At 36.1% G+C, this 7351-nt stretch overlaps 1 non-coding gene across 1 annotated transcript; it reads left to right on the forward strand.

Annotated features, from left to right (window-relative positions):
- Nucleotides 1-6529: 6529 nt before the first annotated feature.
- On the forward strand, nucleotides 6530-6635 carry LOC143658122 (U6 spliceosomal RNA). The gene has a single exon (XR_013163145.1). It is a non-coding gene; the product is annotated as a U6 spliceosomal RNA (small nuclear RNA).
- Nucleotides 6636-7351: the final 716 nt, after the last annotated feature.

Consider the following 7351-nt stretch of genomic DNA (forward strand, 5'->3'; position numbering starts at 1 on the left):
GTAGCAAGCACAGAGGACTACCTGGGGGCCCCCTATCTCATACAAGGCACCAGAGAAAACTGAAGGAGGTGACATTTGAACTGATTCTTGAAGGCTGAGAAGGAGGTAGGTAGATGAAGGAAAGCAGGGGAGCATTTCGAGAGGCGAGAACAGCATGATGAGACGAAGGGATTGAAGATACACAATTAATGCCAATCTGGATATTCTGTAAAGAAACCAAAGACTAATAGGGCCCTCTGATCTGGAGGGCAGGAAGTCTGAGTTCATGCTCTAGCACTATTGATAACTTTGTGAAATTGGCCCCCCTAATCACTCTGGGCCTGTTTAGCCAAACTTCCCAAAGGAGCACAGCCAGGATGTTCTCTAAGACGGATCCCAGCCCTACTTTTCTAGGGTTCTGAATTGGAAGTTGACTCAATGACGCAAACCCCTAAGAAGCCATATGAGGGTTCTGGACATCCTGTGACATTGCGGTTTAGCTAGCAGCCCTAAGGTCATCAGCTAAGCCTTTCCAGACATGGTGGTGCTGTGTTGACTCTAGCCTGGGGCGTCACAAAGCACAGTTGCTAAATCAATGTTTGTGTAAATAACCGGAACTCAGCACTTCTCTTCCACCTCACACAGGAGATAGAAACAGTGATAATCTTCACTCTTAAAACCAGGAAAAATTGATGTGTAATCTGTTGGCCAGGCAGCAAGGTACTAGGTGGGAGTGTAGAGATTTTTGAATTTTGCCTTGAAATTCCTTTATGGTAAAAGTTGGAAAGCTAATTCGTTTCTACCTGACCCCCAATATCTGATCAAATCAGGATCTCCTACACCCATTCAGCTTCTGGAGGGTTAGCCTGGAATGTGGCTATTGAAAGACTCAGAATCCTGTTCTTTCTGACGCATTCAGATATGATACAGTTTGTATTGGCCTGCTCTGAGAGGAAAAATAAACTCCTCGGCTGGGATGTAGGGTGGGGTGGGGGTTATTCTCAGCAGTGCCTGTTTCCTTAACTGACTCAAAGCAAAGAGGGCCTGCAAGATCTTGTATCTCCTGCTTCCTCCTCTCCCCCTTATCTCACATTTGGAAAATTCCTGCTGCTTTTTGGAGACTGGATCCTTTTACCCTTCAGATTAGATTGTTAACAACCATCTTTGGTGTCCTCTGCTAAATGGAGCTCCCCTCTCTTTCCCTGCTAGAAAATTAGTGAAGGATTCAAGGAAAAGGGAATTGGGCCAGAAATGTAGACACGTGTTCCTTTGCCAAATGATTACACATGGTCAAGGGACTTATTCTCTGAAGCTGTTTAACAGGAGGTGTTTTTCTTTTCCTGTTTTAAACAAGTTGTGGGTTTACAGAAAAATCACGCATAAAATACAGGTGGTTTTCTTTTCTTTTTTTAGAGACGTTGTGGGTTTACAGAAAAATCATGCATAAAATACAAGGTTCCCGGATACCACCCTATTATTAACACCTTGCATTGGTGTGATACATTTGTTACATTTGATGAAACATACTTTTATAATTGTACTATTAACTGTAGTCCATGCTTTAACTTAGGGCTCATTGTTTGTGCTGTGCAGTTCCATGAATTTTTTTTTTTAATTTTTACTCTAGTACCGTATATACCATCTTAAATTCCCCCTTTCAACCACATTCATATATATAACTCGATGCTGTTAATTACATTCACAATGTTGTGTTACTATTACCACCATTCATTACAAAACTTTTTCATAATCCCAAATAGAAACTCTGTACATTCTAAGTTTTTATTCCTTATTCCCTACTCCCTCCCTGTACCCTAGTAGCCTATATTCTAGATTCTGACTCGATGAGTTTGCTGAGTTGCTAATATGAAAATATTAGTGAGGGCATACAATATCTGTCCTTTTGCTTTTGGCTTATTTCATTCAACCCATGGTCTTCAAGGTTCATCCACACTGTGACATGTATCAGAATCTCATTTCTTTTTACACCTGGAAAATATTCAATTTTGTGTATATACCACATTTTGTTTACCCATTCACCGGTTGATAGACACTTGGGTTGCTTCCATCTTTTGTTAATTGTTAATATGCTATTGCGAATATTGATGTGCAGATATATGTTTGAGCCTCTGCTTTCAATTCTTTTGGGTATATACCTAAAAGTGGAATTGCTGGGTCATATGGCAGTTCTACGCTTTCTGAGGAACTGCCAAACTGGCATCCACAGTGGTAGCACCATTTTACATTACCACCAGCAATAAATGAATGTTCCTATTTCTTCAATCCTCTTCCAACACTTGTAATTTTCCTTTTTTTTAAAATAGTAGGCATCCTTGCTTCGGTGTGAAATGGAATCACATTATGATTTTGATTTGCATTTTCCTAATGGTTAATGATGTTGAACATCTTTGCATGTGCATCTGTCTGTTTGTGTGTCTTCTCTGGAGAGCTGCCTGTTCAAGTCTTTGTTCCCATTTTTTCATTGGGTTGTTTGCCATTTTGTTGTTGGGCTAAAGGATTTCTTTATATTTCTATATAATCTGGATCTTAAACCCTTATCAGATATATTGTTTCCAAATATTTTCTACCATTGTATAGGTTATCATTTTATACTAATGAGGCACAAAAATTATTAATTTTAATGAGGTTCCATTTATCTATTCTTTCTTTTGTTGCTTGTGCTTTGGGTATAAAGTCTAAGAAAATATTGCCTGACACAAGATCTGAAACTGCTTTCCTACATTTTCTTCTAGCAATTTTATACTTCTGACTCTTATATTTAGGTGTTTTATTTATTTTGAGTTTATTTTTGTACATTGTATGAGGTAGCAGTCCACCTTCTTTTTTGCAAAAAGAGATCCAGTTTTCCCAGCACCATTTGTTGAAGAAAGTGTTCTTTCCCAATTGAGTGGTTTTTGCCCCTTGTAAAAAAACCACTTGGCCATAAATATGAGGCTTGATTCCTGAGTTCTCAATTGGTTTTCATAGGTCTACATGTCTATCCTTGTTCCAGTATCATGCTATTTTGATTACTGTGGCTTTGTAGTAATTTTTTTTTTTTTTTTCCGCCTGGGCAGGCACTGGAATTGAACCCAGGTTTCTGGCATTGCAGGCAAGAACTCTGCCTGCTGAGCCACCGTGGCTGACCTTGTAGTAAATTTTAAGATCTAGAAATATAAGTCTCCAAACTTCATTGTTCTTTTTCAAGATGGCTTTGGCTATTGGGGCCCTTTACTTATCAATATAAATTTGATGACTGGCTTTTCCTTTTCTGCAAAGAAGGTTCCAGAATTTTTATTGAGAATGCATTGACTCTGTCAATTGCCTTGGTTAGAAATAACATCTTAACAATATTTGGCCTTCCAATCCATCATTTATTTAGGGCTTCTTTGATTTCTTTTAGCAATGTTTGTAGTTTTCTGTACACACCTTAACATTCTTGGTTAGAGTAATTCCTAGATATTTGATTCCTTTAATTGATACTGTAAATGGAATATTTTCTTGATGTTTTTTCCTAATTGTTCATTATTAGTGTATAGGGTCACTGCCAGGTTTTGTATGTTGATCTTGTACCTCACCATTTTGCTGAATTCATTTATTAGCTCTAGGAGCTTTGTTGTGGATTTTTCAGGAATTTCTATGTATAGGAGAGTGTCAACTGCAAATAGAGAAAGTTTTACTTCTTCCTTTCAAATTCAGATGCCTTTTATTTGTTTGTTTGTTTTTTTCTCGCTAATTGCTCTGACTAGAACTTACAGTATAATGTTGAATAACAGTGGTAATAGTGGCCATCCTTGTCTTGTTCCTGATCTTAGAGGGAAAGAGTTCAGTCTTTCACCATTAAGCATGATACTAGTTGTGAGTTTTTCCATATATGACTGTCATAGTTTGCTAACTGCCAGAATGCAATATACCAGAAACAGAATGGCTTTTTAAAAGGGAAATTTAATAAGTTGCTAGTTTACAGTTCTAAGGCCGAGAAAATGTCCGAATTATAACAAGTCTATAGAAATGTCCAATCAAGGGCATCCAGGGAAAGATATCTTGGTTCAAGAAGGCCGATGAAGTTCAGGGTTTCTCTCTCAAGTGGAAGGGCGCATGGGGAACACAGTCAGAGTTTCTCTCTCATCTGGAAGAGCACATGGCGAACACGATGTCATCTGCCAGCTTCTTCTCCTGGCTTCCTGTTTCATGAAGCTTCCTGGGAGGCATTTTTCTTCTTCATCTCCAAAGGTCTCTGGCTGGTGGACTCTCCTTCACATGCCTATGTCTTTCTGCTCTGCTCTTTCTCAGATCTCTCATTCTCTAAAATGTTTCCTCTTTTATAGGACTTCAGAAACTAATCAAGACCCACCCAAATGAATGGAGATACACCCCCAGCTAATCCAGCTTAACAACCACTCTTGATTAAATCTCATCTTCAGAAAGATGATCTAATTACAATTTCAAACATACAGTTCTGAATAGAGATTATTCTCCCTTTACAAAATGGGATTTCGATTAAAACATGGCTTTTTTAGGGTCCATACATCCTTTCAAGCACAATGCCCTTTACAATGTTGAGGGAGTTTCCTCCTATTCCTGATTTTCTATGTTTTTTAAAAATCATGAATTGGTTCTGGATTTTGCCACATACATTTTCTGCATCCTTTGAAATGATAATGTAGTTATTTTCCTTCATTTTGTTCATGTAATATATTGCATTAATGGATTTTCTTATGTTGAATGACTCTTGCACACATAGGATAAATCCCACTTGATCATGGTTAAAATGCTTTTAATATACTGTTGGGTTCAGACTGCTAATATTTGGTTGAAGATTTTTGCATGTATACTCATAAGATATTGATCTGTAATTTTCTTTTCTTGTGGTATTTGGGTTGAGGGTGATGTTGACTAAAGAATGAATAAGGGAATATTTCTGCCTCTTCAGTTTTTTGAAGAGTGACCAGGACTGGTGTTAATTCTCCTGAGAATGTTTGGTGAAATTCCCCTGTGAAGCCATCTGAGCTGGAACTTTTCTTTGTTTTTGATTACTGATTCAATATCCTTATTAGTTATTGGTTTGTTGAGATTTTCTATCGCTTCTTGCGTCAGTGTGGGTAGTTTGTATGTTACTAGGAATTGTTCATTTGATCTAGGCTATCTAAATTTGTTCATAGTATTCCCCTCTAATAGTCTTTTTTATTTCAGTAGGGTTGGTGGTAATACCCCCTTTTCATTTCTGATGTTAGTTATTCATGTCCTCTCATTTTTCGTCGTCGGTCTAACTAAAGGTTTGTACATTTTATTCATCTTTTCAAAGACTCAACTTTAGACTTTGTTGACTTTATTGTTTTTTATTCTCTATTTTATTTAACTTTGCTCTAATCTTTATTATTTTCTTCATTCTTCTTGCTTTGGGTTTAGTTTGTTCTTTTACTAGTTATTCTGGTTTTGAGATAGGGCTTCTGATTTGTAAACTTTCTTCTTTTGTGATGTGAGCATTTAGAGATATAAGTTTCCCTGGCAGCACTACCTTTGCAACCCATAAGTTGCAACCCATAAGTGTTGATATATTGTATTTCAATTTTCATTTGTTCAAGATATTTTCTAATATTCCTTGTGATTTCCTCTTTAACTCATTAGTTATTTAAGAGTACATAAATTTCCACATATTTGTGAATTTTCCATTTTTCCCCTCCTAGCTTCGTTCTCTTATAGTGAGAGAATAAACATTGTTCGATTTCAGTGTTTTCTAGTTTATTAGGACTTGTGATGGTATATCCTGGAGAAGGATCCATATACCCTTGAGTGGAATGTGTACTCTATTTTTGTTGGGTGAAATGTTCTATATAGGTCTGTTAGATCTATTGACTTAAGTATCATTCAAGTCTTGTACCTCTTTATTGATCTTCTGATTAGATAGTTTATCCATTATTGATAGTGATCTGTTAAAATCTCCTACTATTAATGTAAAAACATCAATTTTTCCCTTCAAATCTATCCATACTTGCTTCATATAGTTTGAGACTGCTCTTAGGTGCATATACATTTATAATTATTATATATCCCTATTGATTTTTTCTCTTTATCAGTATAGAATGACTGTCTTTGTCTCATAACATTTTTGACATAAAGTCTATTTTATCTGGTATTAGTATAGCTAACCCAGCTCTCTTTTGGTTCTAGTTGCGTGGTATAAGTTCCCATCCTTTCACTTTCAGTCTACTTACATTTTTGAATTTAAAGTGAATCTCTTGTAGACAGCATATAGTTGTATCATGTTTTTTTAACCATTCTGCCAATCTCGGCCTTTTGACTGGAACATTTAATCTATTTATATTTAATGTCACTGTAGATAATGCAGGACTTTGTCCTGCCATTTTGATATTTAGTCTTTGTAAGTCTTACACCTTTTTAGTCCCTCCATTTTCTATTACTGTTTACTTTCATATTTGTTTGATTTTTTGTATTGGATCCTATTAATACCTTTCTCATTTCTATTTGGATATATTTTTCTTATATTTTCCTTGTGGCTAAACTGTGGTTAAAATTGAACATCTTGTGCCTGCTTTGGCAGCATATATACTAAAATTGGAATGATACAAAGAAGATTAGCATGGCCCCTGTGCAAGGATGACATGATGCAGATTCGTGAAGCATTCCATATTTAAAAAAAAAATAATAATAATAATTGAGCATTGTAAATATATTATAATCATATTGGATTTAGTACCAATTTAACTTCAATGGCATAAACATACACTGTTCCTAGACCTCCTCATCACCCAGACTTTTTTGTACATTTTACAAATGATATTATTGTATTTTGTGTACCTCTAACCATAGATTTATCATTACTTTTTACACAATTGCTTTTTAACACCTGTAGGAAGTAATAAGTGGAATTACATACCAAAAAATACAAATCAATAGCGTTGGCATTTATATTTTCCCAAATGTTTACCTTTACAAATGGTCTGTATTTCTTTATACCACCTTGAACCATTATCTAGTGTCCTTGAACCATTATCTAGTGTCTTTTTTCTTTCAGTCTGAAGAATTCTCTTTAGCATTCAGTAGGGTATATCTAGTGGTGATGAACTCCTTCAGCTTTTATCTGAAATGTCTTAATCTTTCATTTTTTTAAAGGAAATCTTGCTGGATATAAAATTCTTGGCCGACAGTTGTTTTTTTTCCACACTTTTTCAACCCTGTCCCTTCTTGTTTCCATGATTTCTGATGAGAAATTGGAACTTAAAATGTGCAGCCAAGTTTGAGAACGAGCACTTTAAGAATTCCCAGAATTTTGTTTAGGGGACTGATGGCGCAGCTTTGCACCCACATGGGTGACTGGTTGACTGGAGAGGAATACATTTGCTCAAGACAA

Source organism: Tamandua tetradactyla, chromosome 15 (genome assembly GCF_023851605.1).
Source record: "Tamandua tetradactyla isolate mTamTet1 chromosome 15, mTamTet1.pri, whole genome shotgun sequence".
In the NCBI taxonomy this organism is placed as follows: domain Eukaryota; kingdom Metazoa; phylum Chordata; class Mammalia; order Pilosa; family Myrmecophagidae; genus Tamandua; species Tamandua tetradactyla.